Below are 24,237 nucleotides of genomic sequence, written 5' to 3' on the forward strand. Positions count from 1 at the left end.
ATTTTTCATTTCTGCGTCCAAACAAAACTGTACGCATCTACAACTGAATATGCTGGTATATTGGGGGAGGGGGAGAAATCCCTCATGAAAACCCTACATACTTCGCAGGTTTAAAAGAGCCAACGACTAGACCCATGTGAACTGAATAATGTGGACTTTCTTTTTTGCCCCCAAAGAAAAGGGGGTGGGGAAGAGAGATTTCCTCTGGTAAAATGAGAAAATTTGAAGCTGTACAATTTGCTCTATAGCAAACCACGTAGAAAATGGCCATTAGTTGATGCTGACGACGACAAGGCCTTGTCTTTACTTTTAGGGGAAATTATATAATTTTAATAATGTTAAAATTATATAATGCTATAATAATGTTCTCGTTTATTAAATGCACCTCCGGCTTTGGTCTTTGTTCGTATTTTTGTTTTGTATTTTTTTAAAAAAGGCCATCTCCTAAAGATCAGTATGAAATAACGAAGGAAGGAAATTCCAGCAAATCAAAAATCATTTTCTCATACCAATACCCTAATATATGTATTTTACTTGGAAGATATTTCCTTGGTGCTTGCTTCCAGGTAACCGGGAATGAAATGGAAGACTCGGTGCAAGTTAGCCTCTACAAAAATCTCTACTCCAAAGCAAGCCCCACTAAATTCAATAGAACTTACTCCCAGCTAAGCATGTATCTAGAATTGCAGTCCGGATCCCGCTTACTTACTTAGAAGTAAGCCTAACTGAAACATAAAGCGACTTGTCTTCTAATGAATCAGTGATTAGAACCTATAGGCTCCTAACTTTTCATTGCTGCTTTTCCCTCCTCAGTTAAATCTTTAGTACATTTTCTAAGAAATGTCCACCGAAATCAAAAGGGTTTGCAGCTGCCTTTTAAAAATACAGCCGCTTGAAGAACAAAAATAATTGAAATGTACGGGAAATATTTCCTATTACTGTACTTCAAGTTGGGATGCTAGTACAACTCCAGGGAACAGAGCTTCTAGTTTTAAAGAAATAAAGGAAAAAATATAATATGTTGAATCTAGTTTCCAGAATATTACAGCATAGACTGGATATTTAAAATAATCCAACTGCCCTGTTTCCCCGCGCCTACATCTTTAACAAAACAAAGCCCGCGAATTGTAGAGAAACCAGAACGAGCGTTTCGTGTTAGTTTTTAATTAATAAAAATAATTAATATATCAGCTCCTTTCACCAGCATTTAAGAAAATTTCTTTAAAGGAGAATTTAGCCTCAGTGTGAAAATAGCTTTAAATTCGCGTGGGATTTATAGGAAAAACACCACCACCATCCAGTTTCAAACCGCTGAACCTAGGAAGGGAGTTAAAGTCATGGAAGTCTATGGGGTTTACTTCCGAATAAACAACGGTAAAATGGGACTGTAGGAATCATTACAAAGGGTGTGCGCCCCAGCCATAGACATACAGAGGTGCTGCTCTACCTCACCTCGGAAATGCTAAAGTTCCAAGTGGGGTTAGCGGGATGCAAGTGATTCAAAGGTAGAAAGCAAGGTGGTGATCGGGCTGAAATCACTGAACTGCTGGCCTGAGGCTAGATTAGAGGAAGGGTCCTCAGAGATTTCTAGACTCAGAGATGAGGGTGCCAAATGACTCAAGATCACTGCCTGTTCATTTTCTGTAATTTCCCCTAAAATCCCCCCTCCAGCTCCGGGCATTGGGAGAGACGAACGTGGCAATGTATCAGGCGTGTGCGAACAAAACAAGCGCCAGAGGAACGCCTCTCCTAACCTTAAATCGCTCTCGGAATCGGCACAGAAGGTTTTCTCGTGGAAGAGTTGGGCCAAAAAGGCTGGCGGTGCGCGGGGGGGGGGGGGGGCGGGTAGAGAGAGACGGGGGGGGGGGGATATGAATGAAACCCTCTTGCTTCTCCCTCCGAGAGTTGCAGAGAGGCAATCCGCCTTGACAGAACCAGGCCGCGGCTGGATGAAAAATGCAGCCAGCCAGCTCGAGCCGAGCAGGGAACCGCAACTGCTCGGCCAGGCGCTTCGGGGAAGGAATGAAATGGAAAGGGGGGGGGGCACCGCTCCACACCCACACACACACCAAGGTGCCTGTAAACTGGATCGCCACCCCCTCTGCAAGATCGAGGGACTAACTGGAAGATCTCTCCCCCTCAAAGCAAAACACCATCTCCAGCTGTCTTTCTGGGGCCTTGTTTTCTGGCTCGCTTCTCTCTTTCCCTCCTTCCCTCCCTCCCTCTCTCTCTCTCTCAGTGTGTGCGTGTGTGTATGTCACCCACACACCGAGAGGTCCGCATCTCCCCTCTGAGCCTCGGGCGCCCCCCCCCCCATGATCGCGCATCCGGAGCGCGAGAACAGCCCTCGTTACCTTCTAGCTTTGCCCGGATCCGGGCAGTCACCGCATCTCACTCACAAAGCCCTCAGCCTGGACGCAGCATTGCCGCCGCCGCCGCCGCCGCCACCACCACCATCAGCCATCTCCTTGCTGTATTCTCGCCGCTCCAAATGCAATAAAAACCGAGCCTTTCCTCAAGACAGCATCAATGAAATGATGTGAAGGGCGAGAGAGGACGAGGGGCGGGGAGGAAATGCCCTTCCCCTACTTCTCCCCCTCCCCTCAAAGAAAGAAAACCCGTCCAGTCCCTTCTCTGCCTCCCGGACACAACTCCTGGTAGCGCGCAGAGGAGCGAGTCCCTCCAGGCGATGCCTTCAGGAATGAGAAGGGTCCTTGCCTCTCCACGCAGCCGAGAACCCCGTCCTCTCCCTGGACGCTTACAGATTCCCGGAAAGAGAGCTGGGAGGGAAAAGTTCGGGGTAGGAGCGACGGCGGAGGAAGCCCCTAAAGAGCAGGTTCGCTTCTTTAAGGCCGCGAAAGAGCGAGCTCGGCTGAGGAAGACCGAGCCCTGCGCGTCTCCAACCAAGTGCGTTGAGGCGAAGGGAGCGCAGCGTCTCGAGCGAGCGCCCAGCTCGCTCTGGCCAACCAGCTGCGCTGGTGCAACGGGAGGCTGGCGTTCTCTCGCTCTCCCCCCCCCCCTTCTCCTATCCTATCCTACCCTCCCTTCTTCCTCTCCTTTTTTCCCAGCCTGATTTTCCCTCCCAGGCCACAGGAAAAAAAAAAAAATCTCACAAAGACAGTCGGAGGGATCTCTCTGGATTCCCTCCCCACTTTGCCTCCTCCCCCCTCCTTCCTCTCCCCTCCCTCCTTTCTATCCATCTTTCTTAAGCAGAAAGAAAAATTCAAAGCTTCAGAAATCCCCTTTCTCTCTTTCCTCCCCCTTTTTTTTCCTCCAAAAGAAAAGAAAAGCCGTTGGCTTTTTTTTAAAAAAAAAAGAAACAAAAACCCACACCTAATACAAACCATTCCCCTTCGGCTTCCAGTCTCCAAACCAGCCTGACTTCTCTCCTGCATTATATCTAAGGAAATCATTTCTTAAAATAACAACAAAAACGCATCTGTTCAAAGGGAAGCGGTGCTGTTTTTGTAAACCAAATCACACGGCGGTAGTTTTCGGGTTGTTCTTATGGGGAGAGAAATAAGACCACTGTCATGTTGTACTGTATGAGCGATCTCCCAGGTTATTTGAGGATCTGCTCTTCCATATGTATTTTGCCATGGGTCCTACCGCCGTATAAATAAATACATCTGATCTGATTGTCATCTCCTTGTTACTAACAATGATTATTTTTACTGCATAGGTTTATTTTTTTTAAGGACCTCCACCTCCCTACGAATAATCTCACCCTCTTTTTCTAAAGAAATAAAGAATGTATAGGACACACACACACACACACGGCACACAGAGAGAGAGACTATATACATATACAAGCTCCAAGAACCGGCTTTACTAAAAATAATCAACCCGTCAAGAGAGCTGAGGATGCGGTTTTTTGTAATCTGTCTTTCTCTTCTCTGTATCTTAACTTTCTTTTCTTTTTCTTTCAAATGTATTATTTTTGAGGGTAAAGTTGAATAGGTCAAAGCGAGGATAAACAGCCTCCCCGACTCTTTCTGGAATCTGAAAAGAACCAGGTTGATAATAGCCACGTGTGGTCATTTTTTATTACTATTTTTTTAAAAAAGAGTTTGGTATAAAGGATCATTATTTAGCACTCTTTGAGCTCTGCCTCCGCTTTCTTGCATGATTCCGTGTCGTTCTCTAAAATGGAATTTGGAGGATACCGAGAGCTTCAGCGCCTCTCCAACTCAAAGAGTGCCCCATTTGCAGACCGTCGGACTTTCTCTCCCCCGATAAATTGGGGACTAGGAAGAAGTCAGCTTCATGGAACAAAGTGGAGCTTCCTGCCGAGTAAACATTACAGGGTTGCACGATTAGGCAAGGCGAGCGAAAGGCCCGTTGGAGTCCGTGGGGTTTACTTCTGAGGAGGCAGGCATAGGACTGCGCTGTAAGCCTCGTTGCAATTCTAACAGTGATCCCCCAACATCCGCGCTGGAAAGTACATCTCGTCCAATAAGGCGCGATCTGCTTGGATCGCTTTTCGAGCTGGAGGTAAAAGCGGAGGGGGGGGCCTGAAGGTGGAGATCAGTCAAGCCTTGAGGGATGAGGAATTCTGTAGAGTTTGCTAGCGCCCGATTGCAAATCTTTCCCATTCGTAATCCCTTGGAAAAGCAACGTGGGCTGCAGGATATAATGCCTTGCAAAATAAAAACCCTGAGCATGAGAGTAAGGCATGTTACACACACACTTCTTGTTTTTATTCTGCGGACACATAAACAGAGACTTGGCCACGCGTTTCTCAGCTCACCTTCTAATATGTTAAAATATCATATACCCGAACCCCATGTATTAACATTCATTATGTTGCAAAGTGTGCGTATACGTTCGTGTATCATGCATTATATATTGGTATCATTATAGATTAGTACCCTTGATAATAGAGTTTGTGCTTTTAATACTCACGTTTTGCGTATATATATATACAAAAATGATTGTGTGTGTGTGTGTACAATCCACAACTCCACCTTAATATTGTGTTGGTTTGTATAACACACAAGAACAGCAACAACAACTTAGAAAGAGAATCCTAAACTGGTATATGTATTGCACATTTTAGAAACCGCCCGAACATTTGGCCCAACCCCAGGCAACGTTTCGTCCGGGGTAAATTCCATGGATTCTATGTAGATTGTATTTTAATTACATCCGGGTGAAAATCAGAGCGATTTTATTTCTCCGCTCGCTGTGGAATTACTCTGGAGGAATGCATTCTCGCCTATTGAGTTAGAGCTTGATGCAGAAACTAAATCAGCCTACAACTTTCTTTCCTCTCTGTTCATGAAAAATATCCGGAGAGATATATGAATAGATAGATAGATAGATAGATAGATAGAGATTATCGATTACTGTATTGTTTCCACAGCACATTTTCAATATACAAAATGCCTTGGATTTTTATTATGTTGGTGTGCGGGTGTGCGTTTGTATGCGCGCCTGTGTTTCAAACCTCCTTCAGTTTTGAAAGAGGAGGCTCTTTCTGAGATTTGCTTATATCTTCCAAACTTTCACCAAACCCTACAAATCTTGCAGCTGGAAAAATAACTTAAACCACCGGCGATTGTGTGCACGAAGTTCTACAAAGAACAGAGGCCAGCAGCTGTCGTTCAACAAGGACAACCCAAATCACAGCCCAAACAGAGAACGTGTATTATGGGTATAGAGGTGCACACGCACGCACACTCAGTAAAATACCACGAGCTGAAACGCGTAGGCACACGGCCTGCCTTCCTGAGCTCTATTCGGCCCGGCTGAAACCTACTTCAAGTCCAAAGGCTGCTTCCAGAGACTCCAGCTATGAGCTCCTTTCTCAAAACTAGACTCTATGCAACATATCTGTAAGCACGACCATCTTTAAAATCAATAAACAATATCTATATATGTATATATTTAAAATCGATAGGCACGATGGAGGCGCTGAGAAGGATGTTTCGGGGCATCTATACCGACAGGGAGGCAAAACCACGTGCTTAAATCTCGCCCCCACTGAAATCCATGGGAATCCAGGGCGCTACAGTTCGGACCGGATTCTGACCGTTCATTTGGCACGGTTCAGTCCCCTGATCAACCACCGGACATTCTGAAAATAGTAAGAATACAACATTCTCTCTCTCTCTCTCTCTCTCTCTCTCTCTCTCTCTCTCTCACACACACACACACACACACACACCAAAATTCACCATTGCTGCATAGAAGAGACCGATCCCCCCCAAACTCTGCTAAAAAGACCATCTCTCACCTTATGAAACCCAAACCAGCTATGCAAGGGCTCCGAAGCAGAGCTGAAGACGCCGCAGACGACCACGACGATTTCTGTCCCTGCTGCTCCAGGTTCAAACAGGACCAAAAAGATTCGTGGGGAATCTCCTGCGGAGGTAGCGCCCTTCTAGGATCTTGTCAAGGCGAGAGACAGGCTTGCCCAGCCTCGCGAGCGATTTGTGGCCTCTGACAAATTAAATATTACTGTTTATTACCAGCCATACTCCAATAAAATAAAGCGGGTTCGAGGCGATCGCTCCTATCTCACCAGCGCCTGCACCTATAGGACACGGAGACGTCACCGCGCACGCAAGCGGCCCCTTTGTCATGCTTGAGCGCAGCAGTAATGGAAGGTTAATTTGTGTTCTTCTGCTTTAAATCCCCATCAGTCAGTTTCCCCCTCTTCTTCTTCTTCGTCTTTTTTTCCGGGGGGGTGGAGTGCTAGTTGCAATTGGGAGGAATGTAGCTCTTTTGGAAGGAGGAGGGGGCGTGCTAAGCGGGCAGGAAAGGTGGGGGGAGATATGGAGGGCTGAAAACCCAGATTCTCGTGGACTAGATGGAGGGCCAACTGGCCGTATCGCTAGACCGCACTTGTGGTGGAATTAAACCGCATGTGTGTCTGCATGGCTTGTCCTGTTTTTATATGTTACAGGGAGCGTAAAGAGCTGCATCTTGCAAAGGCGATACGGGCAGATCCGATCTCAGAAGCCCATCTCTCTCTCTCTCTCTCTCTCTCTCTCTCTCACACACACACACACACACACACACACACACAGCGATTTGGGTAGATCTGACATCGCAGGCACTCTGATCTCTCCGGGGCTGGGGAGCAAGAATACTGACCTTATAGCCTCCTTTCTTTCCTGGTACCCAGTCCCCAAATTTACTGTCAATGGAGACTGGGGAATATTTTTGTTTCGTTTTGCTTTTTTTATCATCTACATTTTTGTAACCCCTCTCTTGCAGATATTTCGCAAGCTGGCCTTGGCAATCGTTCTTCCTTTGCGAGCACAGCGTGCTAGAAATGTGATGCTTTCCCCAGCAGGAATTGAGACTGGGGTGGGGTGGGGGCGCTGGGGAGAGGCAAGAAATGGTTGCTGGGGACTAAAATAAAATACGAGATGAACCCAGGTCCACCGGGAAGACTGGAAGATTCCGCTTCAGGATCTAGCTAGGAGGTAAGAGCGGGGTAGGGTGGGAAGAAGTCCCTTCCTTAGTCCCGGACCCCAAGTCGGACCCTTGAGGGATCCCCATTTCCAGACCGGCTTTGAGGTGCTGATGTCCTCTGTCGGCCGGCTGGATCCAGTCAGAGGCTTCCGGCTGAGGATTTGAGACAAGGCCCATCAAAGGGGCCTGAGTACCAGGCTGCTGGGGGTGGGGAGTTGGGGGGAAGAGGCAGGCGGAGGGAGTGAAGTACCTCAGAGTTGCTGATGGGCATCAGGTGAACACACACACAACCCAGAAAAAACGGCCGCAAGGAGCGACTGAGAGCAATCCGACTCCTCTCTGCGTGTCCTCGCTTCAAAGGGTACTTGCCTCCCTATTCTATCCCGTTGATAATTGACTCATAAGGATGTGGGGTGGGGGTGGGGGTTTTAAAAAAGAAATATTTCTGCGGGCCCTTTAAAAATTGAAGTAACTCTCAGAACAAAGTCATCCCAGTAATTAGGGACCGGTCCCCTCCTCTTGCATATTTGATAGGCCAACCTTTATATTCTAGGCTGACGATGTGTGTGTGTTTGTGTGTTTCTTTGCTCCTTTTAATGGACCTAGATCGTGTCCAACGTTTCGCCCTCCTGATTCCAAAGAGAACCGCCCCAGTTTCTTATGGCTGAAAATAAAGAAAATATTTTACTGCTTTCCATGTTGCAAAGCATTGAACGGAGAGGGTCCTCTGCGTCCATTTGGTAAAGTAGGCAGAACATCGCGACGAGGGGTGCTTTAATAGAAATCTAATATAAGTGAGTTTTGATTAAATTGCCATATTTGCCCAGGCAAATATCCGTAGAACTATGGCTGGGATCCTTTAACACAAACAGAACTAAGCCTCGATGAGCTCTGTGGGGCTTTCTTCTGAGGAATTCTCCCGAAACAAGGGAGATTCTTATTGCAATCCTCGAAAGCGTTTACTCTAAAGCAAACCTAAACTAGATAATATATGTGGATGACTGGTCTCCTAACTAAACAGCTCAAGAAGCACTCAGCTCGATCCTAAACATACTGGCTCAGAAGTCCCTTTGAGTTCAACGGGACATGAACTATAGGATGCGCACAGCCCGAAGGGATTTAGTAAAAAAGCAAACAAAAAAACCCCCTGGACTTCTCATTACCTTGCGACTGGTTGTTCCTAATCAAGGCAATAATTATCTTTTAAAAAATTTAAACCTAAGCACACACCTGGAAGAAAGCCCTATAGGACACAACAGAATTAACTTCTGCAAAAATGTGTGTAATTTATTGCGCTGTAAGTTCGGGCTTCTCTCCCACACAATGGACCAACATAGCTTCCTGCAGTGATTGTACGTCTGTATTGCTTCCCCCCAATCGATATCTATTTGGGGCGAAGGGAGCGGGAAATTACATTTAAGAAATGCTTTTACGGTGGCGCGTGTGTGTGTGTGAAAGAGAAATAAAACTGTATTTAAAAGGTGAACTTTTTGTCCTGATAAATGAGTTTTCATTTGGAGTGCAGGTTATTTAATTATTTCAGATAAATATATACTGCGGTTGTGTGTGGGGTGGTTTTTTTTTTGGGGGGGGGGGAGGACAAAACTAAACAGCCCGAATCAGTTTAAAGCAATGTTAAAACAAAACACCGCTTAAAAAAAAAAAAGTTACCCACAGGGCAGAGGTTAGACTTAAAACTAAAGAATTGAAACTATTGATAATAACATAAAATCCGAGGAAAGCATGCAGAATTTCTCCCCCTTGCCGTACCAGAGGACAAATTCTGCGGCAGAAGCGACTGTCCCAAGAAACACCGAAGGAGGAACAAGCAGATGGTTCGTTTCCTCTTCCTAGTAATTTTCTGGTTTCTTTCAGTGCCCCCCGCCCGCTCTAATTTTCCTGTGCTCTCCGCCGCTGCAGCAGTTGACGACCTTGCAAGGTTGCAATCCGAAGCATATCCTCTCTCCTTGAAATCGGTTGGGCTTACTTCTTCCGAGGTGGGGGTGGTGGGGGGCACAAGGCGACAGATTCGACAGCTGGAATTGCTCTCGTGGAGGGGGGGGGGGAGTCCTTCGCCAGGCGAGCTGGCTCTTAAGGGGTTGCAGGATTGCTCCCGATCCTTGACACCAGGCGACTCGGATGGATTTCTTCCTATTTCGGTGGATGAATGGGCAAAAGGGCAGCGCAGCCCGACCTCAGTTCTTCGGAGCAGTCCTCATGACGACTCCAGCATCAGGCTTGCTGACCCCTCTCTCTGCCTGCCCAGTGGCCTGAGTGCTGGGGAACGAAATCGGCGGAACTGAACATCTGAGAAATTGCCATGAGGACCGTATCCGTGCAACTGGGTTGAGGATGCCACCCATACAGTTTTGACTACATAAAAATGGGGGGAGTGACATCAAGAGGAAGAGAGCCACATCTGTTAAAATAGGGCCATTTAACCGCAGAACCCTAGTAGTTATTTCTCAAAAGTCAGGCCCGCTGGGGATTGTTCCCTAGTCAGCGTGCCCTCAGTATATCGCCGGTTTTCTTCCTTCACTTTGCATCCTAGAGCTTTGTCGCTGAACCTGAAATTCAGAATCTTCCAAATAATTTTTTTTAAAGGGGGGGGGGGAGAAAACACCTTATGTTTTGGCAATGAATCTTCTTTTACTGTACAGGACGCTTGGGTCCAGGATCCTCATTGCTGCGAACAGTTCCATTAAGTTTCACCGCAGCTGACAAATGTGGCCTTATCCACCCCTTCCTGCAGATTCAGCTACCTGCCCAGACTGAGAAACCCTCATCACATCGTACTATAGTAAATAGCAAAGCGGCGAAGGCTTCATTAAATCTACCGAACAGCTAGAGAAAACTCAGTTCGCAACACAGGTTTATCTCTCTTTTGTGGGGGGGGGGGGGTGAATAAATCTGCATTTGTTAAAAGTACAAAGCTGTTAAAAGGAAAGTGAATATATGGGGGCGGGGAGAGAGAAATTCCCTCTCAGCGGTTCACTTCCTCTTACTCTGCCCGGAACCCACAAAAAAAGTCTGCAGCAGCGCTACTTCTCAATGGGCAACATTTACAAAAACGCTTAATATATATATACAGACACACATCACACACAGGGAAATATTGCACTCGAAATTTAAGGGGAAATAATTATCATGGATTGCAATATGCCCCCAAAGCTCAGAAAGAATATTAATATTATCAATTAATTATTATGGGCTAACCATATTTATTATTAAGAATATAATAATAATATTTGCCCTTCTAGGACTCCCTGAGCTGAATGAGACTTTTAAGACTTCTCAGAAACTACTGCGGACTGCACCTTTTAGCGTTCCTGCGGCCTGAGTTAAGTAGTACCCAGTTAGTTCAATGGCGCTTTGCTTTCAAATGAAAAGGGCGTTGCCGTCTTGGTTGGAAATCAATTCCATTCAAACCAGCGGGATTTACTTCTTGGTCAGGGAATCAAAGGGGGGAGTCCTTCTCTTTCGTTCTGCATTTCGATTTATATTTATCTCCGTATAGCCTTGAAGTTTTCTTTATATGCCATGCAAGCCAGAGGCGACACCTGAGAACCCGAAAGAGTTTCAGCAGGCGAGTGGTGGGCTCGATCCAGCTGAAAGCAAGCCCGCCTAGAAGCGAGACCCAACACTCACTCAACAGGGAGCAAAACTCACCCAACTGCCCTGAGATAGCCGCGCAAAGTAAGACGCTTCAGGGTATCCCTCCGCCGCTCTGGTGAAGCCAAGGGGGCCGGACTAAGTCATCTTCTTCCATTGATATCGATGGGACGTCCGGCCTGATCCTACAGGGCCTCTTCGAGTCGAAAGCCCCGTTATTAAAGGGGCTTTTACTTCCCAATGAAATGATTTAGACACAGGCCTGCTTTTAGCTGGATCGGGGCCATCGCTTTCCTCAGCAGTCGGTGCTGTTGGTAGGTCGGCCCTGGGTTCACATTTAAAAGTGGGGACTGGGGTTTGACTGCAGTCGCTATTTTATTCCCCACCCACCCCCCACCCGCCAAACACACCACACAAATAAATAAACACAGAAACTGTTTGACGTCAGACGCTGCTTTGAAGGAAATGAGAATTTCTTCTCCTCACCTCCCTCACCTCTAACCCTAACACCCCCCCCCAAAAAAATACCCCACCCCACTGGTTTTGAACTGGATTGCTGTGGGACTCAAGAACCGGGCGGCAGGTTTACCCGGCCTCTAGTTTCTAAAGTCACAAACAGGTGGACACATTTTTTTTAAAAAAAAGTTATTTATTTTTAAACAGCTAGTTCAGGTGCTTTTTTATTTTTCTTAGATGAAAACCCCATTTAATATCCACCCCCTTTCTCTTGCAGTCCATTAATCTCCCCCTCCACCTCAGGGTTGCACGAAATTGAAAGGCAAACAGCGCGGCCTTAATAGCGCCTGCGTTTAGAAAGAGCATATTGTATTTAGGCGGAGTAGAAACAACTTCGTTCTCTTTCTCTTGAAGAAGTTGCTGAGCGCCTTCTCCCCCAGGCATAAAGGCAGAAGGACGATTCTATTTTCTGTTGTCTCTTCCCCAGCTCCTCTGCGGCGCTCGTCTAGGACGAACTGAAATGAAACCTCCTCACTCTGCAGGTCTCCAGTGTTGCACAGCCCCTGCAAAGTTCCCCCATGGGCCGTAGTGGCAGAGTATCTAGAAGGTCGTTGGTTCGATCCCCGCCATGTCTAGACGAGGGTGGGAATATCCCTTGAAAGCCCTACAGAGCCGCTGCCGGTCAGGGCCAACGATAGTGAACTAGATGAGCCAAGGGTAGGTAGCTAGTTAACTAGGGCGTCCGCTCGGCATGCTGAAGGTTCAGTCCTCTGAAGAACCGCTGCCAGTCCGTGAAGATGGAGCAAGGGTCTGAGTCCGCCCAAGCCAGTTTCCTATGTTCTGCTGTTTAAAGAACAGAGCAAACTCTAATACTTCCATACTGGGAAAACAGAACAAAGAGGTTTTTAAAAAACCAAAACCCACCCTGCAGGGGCGAGGGGGTTTTTTGCGGGGGGAGAAGCAACTTCTACTTGTAGGTAGACAGCTAGCATCTCAGGGTTCTGAGCCGAATACTAATCTTCCATTTTCATGGAGTGTTTTTGGTTTGGTTTTTGACCACGACCACACAACCTCCAGTGACTCAATCCGGAGAAAAGTTGTGTCCTCAAAATGTGGGATTTTGGTCAGTTCTACCCTTTCCCAAGGGAAGAGGAAAAGCAAGCGGACGTCCCAATGGTGGTGTCAGAAGATGAACTTTCTCGAGTGTCACCGAGCTCTTCCTCGCTACCCCTTCTTGGCCTCCGAAACCTGCTCTCTTCCCACACGGCGAGAAAACCTGCATCGTTACAGTGGTACCTCGGGTTAAGTACTTAATTCGTTCTGGAGGTCTGTTCTTAACCTGAAATTGTTCTTAACCTGAAGCACCACTTTAGCTAATGGGGCCTCCTGCTGCCGCCGCGTGATTTCTGTTCTCATCCTGAAGCAAAGTTCTTAACCCAAGGTAATATTTCTGGGTTAGCAGAGTCTATAACCTGAAGCGTATGTAACCTGAAGCGTATGTAACCCGAGGTACCACTGTATTATTTATGCTTGCATTGATACCCCAACCTTTCCTCCAAGCCAAGGGGCTGGAGGTGGCGTAAAAAGTTTCTCCCCCCACATTTTATCTTCACCACACCCCTGCGATGCAGGCAAGGCTAAGAGGCAGCGTCCGTGAGCCACGGTGAGCTTCGTGGCTCAGTGGGGATTCGAACCCCGCTCTCCGGGCTCCTAGGTCAATACACCACATCGACATCCTTTCTCCAGATTCAACCGGACGCCAACTGGTCTCTCGTGGAGCTCAGCTGGCAAAACCATAAATGAATGAGCGAACAAATAAGCAAACAAATTTCCCACGCTAACGTCACCCTCACTTCGCGCACCTTCCTTAATCAATTACTTAATGGGAGAGAGAGCTCTCATTGACGCCAGAAGGGCCATGCTAATCTGCAATTGCCAAACATCGCGTCAATCAACGCCCGATCGCCACCTAGAGAGGGTGGTGGGGTAGAATCCCCCACCGAAGCCGAGATAAGCCCCTTCTTCGCGGACTCTGAAGAAAGGGGTGCAGGCTGGGGCTTGCCTTCCCTTTCCCTTTCAAACAAGCAATCGCTCTTCATTCATAGTTTCATTCACAGAACTGTAGAATTGGAAGGGACACTGAGGATCACGTAGACTAGCCCAACCCCCTGCAATCCAGGAATATGTAGCTGTCCCATACGGGGATCGAACCTGCAACCTTGGCCTTAATATCACCACGCTCTAACCAACTGAGCTGTCCTCTTGTAATGACATTGGGTAGAAGGGTAGGTAGGATGCCTGGGTGTGAGGCAAAAGCTTCCCCGTCGCGATTATTTCGTTCAAGAGAGGGAGGGAGGCAGTGTAGTGTAGTGGTTAGAGTGCCAGCCTACGACCTGAGATACCGGGGTCCTAGTCCTCACACAGCCAGGAAGTTCCTTGGGTGACCTTGGCCCACAGTCACTTCCTGTCAGCCTACCCTACCTCACAGGGTCGTTGTGAGGATAAGATGGGGAGGAGGAAATGTATGTATACCGCCTCCAGCTCCTTGGAAGAAAGGCGGGATATAATTCTCATAAGTGAACAAACTAAAGCGAGCCCTGGGATGTTAGGCGCATTCCACTACCCTTCACCAATAGATGGGCTGGCTCTTGCTGGGGCAAAGGAAGAAGACGGCTGTCTTAAGCACATGTCACTGAACTGCTCCCATGTGAGATTCGCTTTTTCTCCCCACCCCTCTGTGGCCTTCTCCTAGGGCGAGTTTACCTCCTGGGGACAGAGGCTTCTCTCCTTTAAAGCAGCGGGGTGGGCGTAACTGGCCCTCCAGATGTTCGTTGGACTCTAACTTGTCCATCAGCCCCAGGTCAGTGATCAGGGAGAATGGGAGTCAGAATCCAACCACATCCGGAGGACCACAAGATCCCCAACACGGATGGCGAAATATTCGTCGAAACTGATAATATTTAGGAGGAAATAGATTCGAGGAGTGGGGGGAGGGAAAGACCAGAAACAACTTTGCCTGTCTTTCAGCCATCCAAGGCTTAGTTCACCCACGGGCACGTCCACACACACACACCCCGCCACGACCACAAGATCGCGTGATGGCTTTCACGTGTGAACGGGCCACCACGGATCTAACTACACAGAGAACATGCGTGGCCTCCCCAAACTCACACGCGCTTTCTAAGAGCGTTTGGGACACCCGTTAAACTGGCCAGACTTCAGGCGTCCTGTTTTGAACATCGCTGTGGAGCGGGATCTGACGTTATGAACTGATAGGCTAAACTCGTGTGTGTGTGAACAGCGACTGAAAACAATTCATAAATATTATAACGGATTTCTCTTAAGAGTTCTGGTGGACAAGCAAAAAAGCGGACAACTTATTTGTTCTTTTTATAGCTAGCTACGCGGCGAAATCCTGTGCAAGTTTATTAGGAAGTCAGTCCCGCTTTATTCAATGAGGTTTCCTCCTTCAAAGGATGGAATAGTAGGAAACAGCTCTCGCCATTCTGTCCCCCTGGCGTCCCGATCCTAAAAAGTTTTCCAGTCCGCAAAAGAGAGATTTAGAAGTGCGGTGTGTCCCCTGGTGAAATAAACCTCATACAATCATGTGTGGGTTTTAGTCGCTCCATCAACTGATCTGTCAATTGTGCACGTGAATCGTGGAAACAGTCTTGGAAGATGCTTTCTTTCCGACGTAGGAGAAAGGGCCGGTGTCTGCTTTAAAGATGGTGGTCGCTGTCTAAAGTTTTGCAAGTACTTATGATTTTGTTGTTGCCGCTGTTGCTGTCCCAACTCTACCCCACGTCTCTGGTCTGATTTCTAGAAGCACCCCATTAGTCGGTTTGCTTTAAAACCAATTAACCCAGCCGATTAATCGGCTAGTCTTTGCGGCTCTGATATTTAGAAGCAAATGCCTCGATCTTCAGTGAAATATACAAGTGTATAAGGTTGTTAAGGTTACCGTGCTAAGACCATCCCGAGTTTCTTTCCAGCCGGATCCTAAACAAAATAGGGTCCTCTGAGTTTAATGGGGCTTGATCCCTGTTAAGTGAATTTAGGCTGCGATCCTAACCCAGATTATCTGGATGAAAGCCCCGTTTAATTCAGTAAGAGTTCTTTCTGAACAGGATACCCGATATGCGCTGAAATCTCAAGCATACCTGGAAATAAATAAATAAATAAATCCACAAGAGAGCGAAAAATTGCGAACATGTGGATTGCAAAGATCTGGTCCTTGGGGTCGCTCCCAGACTGTCGCTTATTTCGGGGTGAGAAGTGAGTCCATAGCTAATGTCCTTCTTTGCGAACGTCGCTTGGGTTATCGCTTTCAAAAGTAGAAAAGGGACTTTTCCAGCTTTAAATGATGTCTTTATTAACGCGGGAGAGGGGGGGGGGGAGTTGCGGCAACGGCGACCGCTTCTCTCCCTTAGATATTTCCAAAATATCCTCTGCTTCGTGGAGTAGGCGGTTAAATTGATTCTTCTATTTTATCTTCGCTGGGCAGTTAAAAGCAAGGAGAGTAAACAGAGGCTTGGAGATAAGATAAAGAAAAATGTGTGTGCCCGCAATTTTGCTCCCGAAGTCTTAATAAACGAGAGCGGCCCTTAAATGTGGACGGGGCGGGGGCGGGATCTTCGCGGATCAGAAGATTAAAGAATCAGAAAAACAAAACGAACAACTAGTCTCACCATTAGGGACAGGGTGGAATTCTGTGCAAATTTTCGTGGAAGTAAACAGGCGCCGGGCTGCGCTTGGAGATCCACCGGCCAGAATCTGCCCTGCACGCTTTCCCTTAAATCCTCAAGACATAAAAGTACGAGAGCCTATCCGCTCCCTCAAATGAAACTCCAGAACTCAAGCCGCGGTGGTTTTTGGGGATCCCTGGCACCCCGAGTCGAGTCGCCCTAAAATAAGGGCTCGAGGTTGATCTATTTATTTGACCTAGTCAGGAATCTTTACTCCCCTATCTAGCCAAGATTTACATCTTTTAAAATCCCATAGATTTAAAAAGACCGAATTAAACAGGAGCTTGAATCATCAGTTGAGCCTTAAAACTTTGCTGGATCCGGCCGAATCGCTCCCTCTACCGCTGCTTAAACGCCACCCCATCCGAGGAGAGCGTTTTCCAAAATGGGATTATTCTTCCCAGGAGGCTGGTTTCAAACCTACGGAAGGATTTAGCTAGCCAGCTCTCTACCAACCCCGAATCAAAGTTACCCAAACGGATCCACTGCCCACATGAATACTAGATCTCCCTGCGCTGGACAGAGGGAGTTTAGAACTGGGTTCAAGGTGGACGCTTTTACTAGATTTCCTTCGAAAGTTCCAGGAAAGAAAGAAAGAAAGAAAGAAAGTTTATTTCCTATTCGTTTCGATTGTTGTAAACCGTCTAGGGCACGTTCTACTGCCAAGGCCGCATATATGAATTTCCAATAAAAACACTCTTAAGGTCAATCATAATTTCTCAGAATTTCCATTATTATCGTTACGGATATTTCATAATTTATTTATTTGTGAGAAGTCAATCACCAGAATTTTTCATTAAAAAAGAATTAATAAAGAAAAACCAAGCAAAACAAAATAAAAAAGGGGCGGCGGCCAATGATTTCAATAGCACGTTCCCATCATGGGATTCCGGAGATGAGACCCGATTTTAGGTTTGTGTATTCGAAAGTAGGTCCCTTTCGGTGTAATAGGACTTAATCCCAAGTGAGGATTGAATAGGATTGGTGTCCTAGTTACTTCGCTTTTTCTAAAAGGGTAAAAAGAAATGGACAAATTTGTATGTGTGAAATAGAAAGCGAGGGCAAGAGAGTAAGATTCTCTCCGCCCCCCCACGACCAACATGTGGAATTATTCTTATTTTCGGACTGAGAATATACCCGGTTACAATGAGTTATTATTACTGCACCATGAGTGCACGTGGCGCCTCATATTTTTATTATTTCATTCATTAAATTTGTTGTCCTTATCTTGCCCAAGTCAACCCAAAGCGACAATAATAACCATAATGTTATTACTTATACCTATCTCCCTCCTACGGGGGAAGGGCGGTAGCTCTGCGGTAGAGGATCTAGGTTCAGTTCCCAATGGTAGGGCTGGGAACAGCCCCTCTGCCTGAAGCTCTCTGGAAAGCCACTGTAGACCATAAAGGTAAAGGTAAAGGTACCCCTGCCCGTACGGGCCAGTCTTGACAGACTCTAGGGTTGTGCGCCCATCTCACTCAAGAGGCCAAGGGCCAGCGCTGTCCGAAGACACTTCCGGGTCACGTGGCCAGCGTGACATCGCTGCTCTGGCAAGCCAGAGCCGCACACGGAACGCCGTTTACCTTCCCGCTAGTAAGCGGTCCCTATTTATCTACTTGCACCCAGGGGTGCTTTCGAACTGCTAGGTTGGCAGGCGCTGGGACCGAACAGCGGGAGCGCACCCCGCCGCGGGGATTCGAACCGCCGACCTTTCGATCGGCAAGCCCTAGGCGCTGAGGCTTTAACCCACAGCTCCACCCGCGTCCCTGTGCTGTAGACCATACTGGGCTGCAATGACCAAAGGGCTGACTCGGTGCACGTTCATAGAATTGTAGAGTTGGATGGAACCACAAACGCCAACCCTTTGCAATCTTCTCCAACCCACAGATTAAGATTTTCACGCTCTACCAACTGGATCTGACTAATTTAAAAGAGTCCATGTGCCCATAGGAACCACCACAGAGTATATTAAGCTGTATTCCTTGGAATACAAAAGTTAGGTTTTGAATATATTCAAGGCCTTCGAACCTTGATATGAATCTCGCCCAATTCCTCTCTTCTGAAACTTGTAATGGCGCCCCTAGTGTCCGCGAGCGAGAGGTGCGGACACTTCAGGAGCACGACCGTGGCTCTTTTCCCCCACCAGCCTGAGTTTTGTCAACATTTCCCACTGAGTAATCGCTGCTACCCAAAGCCAAACAAGCTAACAAGCCAAACACCAAAACACTCTTTGATTCCAGTGCTTGCTTGTTTATTTTTTAATATCTCTGCCGCAGGCCAGACAGGTTACTAGTCCTCTGGACAATTTTGAGTTGCTGTTGGTTTTTTTTTGGTTTTGCTTTTTCTTCTCCTCCTCCTCCTCCTCTCTCTCCATCTTATTAAAAGCGCACTCAACAAGGGATTGTTTGGGGTCCCCCCCGAGTCGCTGGTGGTTTGGGGAGGGTTTGTTTTTAATAGGCCGGGGGAACAAGACGGAACACATGTTAAGTTTAAGCAGGTTCATTGAATCACGGTAAATCAAATAAAGTTTACGACTTCAGCAGGAAATGCGGGGCAAATGAGGAGGGGGAGGAGAGAGCGTGGGGGCGGGGAGAATTCCCCCCCCCTCGCAAAGTCAGAGCAAGCTGAGGGGAGGGGAGGCTGCTGAGGGGGGGGGGGTGCCAGGGGTTCTCTGTGTCCCCCCTTCTTCTCCTCCCTGGAGCATTCTAGAGGATAAAAGACCCGGGACCCTCACTGGCGGCTCTCGCTTGGCGCCCGAAGGAGTGTTCTCAATCATTTGTCCATAAGTCCAGTCCACATCAGGAAAAATTTAATCACTAGAAAGCCAGACCCAGCAGCTTAAAAGGGAAATCGCCATTTCCCCCTCCCCCTCCTCTTATGCTCTTCCCCTCCCCCCACCCCACCCCTCCGGTCCTGGAATGGCCAACACTTTTGCTAGACAGGCCAAGATTTTTGGTGGGCTGAAATCTGAGGAAGAGAGCCCCCCTGCCTCGGCGCACTTTACAAATAGTATACACAAGAAATTGCAAAAAGCTTTAGTCTGCATATTGGAACAACGCTGGCCTCGATCTGCCTATATAATAAGAAGCTAATAACGTCGGCATTTGCAGATAATCGTCGTCATAAAGCTGCTCCCCCACGAACATTGAAAACAAAAAGAGTTCCCAGAAATCTCGTCCAAACTTCGAGAACTGCCTCCCCACTTCCAGCGACTGGGCCTTTGCGCTCCCCCAAGTCGTGATTCAAAGACATAACCGAGGTCCTGTTTGTGTACCAAAACACACACGCCCCCGCGCTCCCGGTCAGTCGCGGAAACAATTTGCTGCCTGGAGCAAACTTTCTCTGTAAATGTGGGAAATCCGTAAAAATGGTCTTCCTTATGGTCAAAAAGCAAATGTAGTAGCCCTGGTAGACGGGAATCCAAATTAGGACTAAGGGTAAGTTTTCATTTTGGTCGTGCTCAAGAGTTGATGCATTGGAATTAATCAGTTTCAGCGGTTCTGCTTTGATATGACGGTTGAGCTATCACGCGAGCAAAATGGCTGAGTAAGCTTTCAGGGTGTCCTGAGTCTTCACTATCCCAAACTATGGCTTTAGGAACACAACATGCATCTCTCTCTCTCGCACAAAAACACACAGTTACTAAACATCCAAATATTTCCCAATGTGATTAAAGCTGGTTTGAGCCCCTTGTTTTTGTTGGTTGGTTTGTTTGTTTGTTTCAGAGTTTTTATAGGACGCCTTTCCTCCGGATTGGAGCACGGGGCGGCTTTCCAGACCCAGCGCAAGAGCAGCATAGCAATCAAACCAAATAAAAATGGTGCACGTATTATGCAAATCAGCAACCGTTAGTAACAGCGCGATCCTAACCCTGTCTACTCGGAAGTTAAGTCCTCTTCAATTCAGTGGGGCACCCCCCCCCCCGTAAAGTGGGGTGAAAATCGCAGCCTAAACCTCAGTTCCAACCATCAGCATCTTCGGGTTCCAGAAGCCCAGATAAATAAATATGTTTCCACCTGTCCCGGAAATGTAATAATGGGGGGGATTGTCCTATCTTAATCTCGAGGAGTTTGAGCGATTTCTTAGACTCACAAATCTGTCTTCCTTTTGGAAAAGGTGCAAGCGAAATCCTGCGCGCGTTTTCACAGAAGCAAATTTCACTCTGTTGGTTGAGGAACAAATTTATACTGAGTCAGAACTTTGGTGCATCTAATTCTGACTGGCAGCAGCTCTCCAGGGTTTCAGATAGGGGGCCTCTCCCAGCCCTACCTGGAGGGAGTTGAACTTGGGACCTTCTGCATGCAAAAGAGATGCTCTTCCATCCACCTGGAAGAAACCTCCCAAGTCCTTGTACTGCGACCTCAGGACGCGTTTCTGAGGAAAGGCTCCTGGACCGTCTCTCTGGTCAAGGCTGACAGTTTTTGGCACCCATACTTACTTGCTCGCGGGAGAAACACGTGGCTCCCTCTCTCCCTAACCCTTGAACGGGAGTTTCTGCCTTCCAATTCTTAACATAAGGTCGAGCAGGCCAAAGTGAGCGCTTTTATTTACGGAAAATTAGAAGGACTCGACTGAGCGGCGGGGACAGGGGGCTGTAGTGGCGAGAGGTCAATTAACTGAATCGAAGGGGTGCGCTTTCATATAGCGTCTAGGACCCAAGGGGTGGTGAAAAAATTCTGGATCGTTCCCTAAAAACTACACAAAGTGGGAATAGAAAGAAATCTTGCAAATTTTCATTGTGCATAAAATGATCCATTTATTTATGAAGCTATTGGGCACGTTGGGGGGGGGGGGCTGGCGTTTTCAGGCAGTATTCTTCGTTATTGCTCAGTAAGCTGCGCATTAGAGACTTTTAAACATATATCACATTGCATTTATGGTTTAGTCCGTTAAAACATTTTCGGGTATAGGGTCTCCCCCCACGTTTTCCATGGATTTAAGATGGTATCATTGGGGTGCGCGCACACACACACCCCGCATTTGTGAATTGGGAGACGGGAATTCCTCTCTTAGTTACACAAAATAAATTGGATTTTTGTCTGTTGGGGGCAGATCGTGGGTGGTAAATTGGAATGTATCGCTGGAAATAAAATTGGATCTAGAATCCCTGGGAGCGATCTAAGGCGAACAAGCCAGCGGGGAGTTCTCCTGCGCAAGCTTTACTGAAGTGAACTGGCGGCTCCTCTCCCTTTTCCAAATAGGACTTGCGCAGCAGAACGTCTCGCGCAGATTGGGCCCAACTTATTTAGGACGGGCTTTTTATATGTCTTTCATTTGCAAAGGGGAATCAGCAGCCTCTCACGTTGTCCTGAACAGAAATCCTGAACCCACCGACATTTCGTGCTAATTCGCATTTCCCTCGTGGTGCTGTTGTTGTTCTTTTGGTATAATTTGTGTTTCTTTTATATATTGCAAGTCCCCAGTCCGACCCAGGACTAATTTAAATAGGGAAATTGTTTCTAAGCAACGAATAAAATAATATTGCCCCCAATGCAATCAATAACGCCTGGCACTGGTGCAGCGAATATCCCCAAAGCGCTCCTTAAAAAACCCGGTATGGCAGGCAATATTATCACCGCACACACACAAATATACCCCCCTAATGCAGACAGCGAGCAGAACCTGCCTAAGGACACCTGCCAATATGTGTGTGTAATATGCAATATTACATATGTAATAATAGTACATATGCAACAATGTGTGTAATAATAATGTTACACTGAGGAGTTCAAGACAGCGTCCATGAGTCGCTCTCTCTTTTTATCCTCATAACACTCCTGCGAGGTGGGGTAGAGGAAAGAGAGAGAGAAGAAGGGGAAGAAATCGGTCCAAGATCCCCTCACTGAGCTAAGTCATAGCCCAGAGGAAGACTCGAACCCCTCTCTCCATTTTTCCACTGCCTCTTAGTGGGACTCAAGAGGTATTGTAGTTTAAGCGCAACTGAAGTCAAGGCAAATAAATGCAGAACTTAGTGGGACTTGTATCCTAGTAAGTATGGCTAGGGGCTCTGCAGTTCACAAAGCTCTGCCGCTCTAAGTGTTTCCAACACTGACTGCCAACGCCTGCCCAGGGTTTCAGGCAGGTGTCTTTTCCGGGCCTACCGAGGATTGAACCCAGAACCTCCTGCATGAAAAACCTCCGAGCCCTTCCCCACAACTTGCGTCTTCTGCGACCCAAGAATTCGATGCAGTGGGGAGATGGGAGAAAAGAACAGAACCTACGGCGCTTTACACAAACCTGTGCCTTATGGGGGTAATCTGCCTCGCTGATCACAGCATTAGGATCGGGCGCAAAAGTGGCGTAGATGACTCTCAAACGGGAGAATGGGAACTCTGGCTACTACAAATCTCTCTCTCACACACACACACACCGTCTGTTAAAAAAACAAACCCGAGGGCGTCGCTCACACCCAAAATATAGTGCAATTCTGGCAAATCTCAAACGCTGATGTTCTCTTATTCTGCTCGCTACACACACACGTACAATGTTTCATCGATGGGACGGGAGCCTTCTGGAAAGTTTCCCCTCTCCATTCCGTCCAGGGGACAAAAATTCAAATCACAACCCAAAATTCAAGAGCAAGCCACGTCTCTCTTCCTTGTCCCCTCCTCACATCGCCCCATGCCGCCTGCCCCATTTCCCTGCTTCCAGTTAAACCGGCTCCCGGCCGCCCCGACGGGGATGCTGCGGCCTCTCCGGGTCGGTTTGCAATCATATTCCTGAAGGGAAACGCGAGTCTGGTTCTAAATGAGTTCTACATACCTATCAACAGCTGGCTTTGCCCGAGCACCGCATAAAGGCGTGTGTGTGTGTGTGTGTCTTGGGAGGGTGGAAAGATCTCGCAAAGGTCATAAACCTGACTGACACGTAGCAATATTTAAGGGCCTAATTTGAACGAGCCTAATGTGGCCCGTTGATCCCAATGACGACAGTCGGGGTTCCTATTAGTTTCATAATTGCTGATCGCCGAATGTTGCTTATTTATATGTGAAATAAGCAGGGAGGGGAGGGCAGGTCGCTGCCTGGGGTTGCTAATTTTGGAAAAGAATTTTCTGAGGCCTTCCAGGAAAGCTGGAAGGGGGTGGGGAGGTCCCAGAGAGCAGGCTAGTCTAGCGGGCGAGCTCGCAGAGGCGTTTTAAAGCGTCTCCCTTCTCATAGAGCAAGAAAGAGGCAGTGCAGTTCCTCCAATGGATAAAAGTTGCTAAGACACCCAGGAAGTCAAAAACTTCAGACCCTCATAGTTAGCCTGTCTCTCTCTCTTTCTCCACCCCAAGTCTTGTGGCCCTGGTTGGGCGAGGCGTTGCTTGATTTCATTCCTTGTGTGCAGATTTTATGGGCTGAACGCGTTTCCACCCGGAGTAAAGTGGCCGAGCGCAGTTGCCACTGAAAAGCAACCGGGGATTACACGAAGTCACAGCGAAACTCGTCGCCTCATCATGGGTTTTTATTAGGACCAAGGCTCAATTCACATCGCCTGAACCCAGCCCAGGGGTCCTTATTTATATAGCGTCCTCGCTGCGCCTGGAGCTTGATAAACAGGACGACGAGGAGGAAAGGCAAGCGTTCAGGAAGGCAGGTCTTTGCCCGGAGGCGTTTACAAGCTGAAACTGGCAGGGACATCGGGTTCTGGAGCAAAACTCTGGAGAGATCCAGCTCCCACCGTACCAGCATGGAGGCTAATCCACAAGATCCCCAAACCCACAAGATGAAGGGGAACCCCCCCCCCCGCAGAGATCTACTGGCATATGCCAAAATACGCTATACTGGTATCCATCCATCTGTCCTCTTTGAACAGGAAGCAACATCAGAGCAGTCACCTATGGAAAGTGCTCAAGTTTTTGGTTTTTTGTTTAAAATACCCCGAGTTCAAAGTCACAAGCTGCCCATATTTGGCGCGGGGGAGATCGGAGCCGATTTGATCCCTGTCAGATAAATAACATACCCAGAAATCTACGGTTTCCGGTCAACTGCCCCCGTCCCCCCCCCCAAAAAATATTCA

General features: G+C 47.5%; 1 protein-coding gene across 3 annotated transcripts in view; it reads right to left on the reverse strand.

Annotated features, from left to right (window-relative positions):
* TBX5 (T-box transcription factor 5) overlaps window positions 1-24,237 on the reverse strand; it is a 92,867-nt gene that overhangs the window by 42,176 nt on the left and 26,454 nt on the right. Inside the window, exon 1 of one of the 3 annotated variants that reach the window (XM_083417467.1) lies at window positions 6,239-6,431. The exons of 1 other annotated variant lie outside the window; for it this stretch is intronic. The gene's annotated coding sequence lies outside the window, so the exon portion shown is untranslated. Of the gene's footprint in view, window positions 1-2,354; window positions 2,973-6,238; window positions 6,432-24,237 lie in introns of those variants that run through there. One more of the 3 variants, XM_083417465.1, reaches the window with a different exon arrangement.

This window comes from Podarcis tiliguerta, assembly GCF_965153285.1.
Source record: "Podarcis tiliguerta genome assembly, chromosome: 16".
Taxonomy (NCBI): Eukaryota; Metazoa; Chordata; class Lepidosauria; order Squamata; family Lacertidae; genus Podarcis; species Podarcis tiliguerta.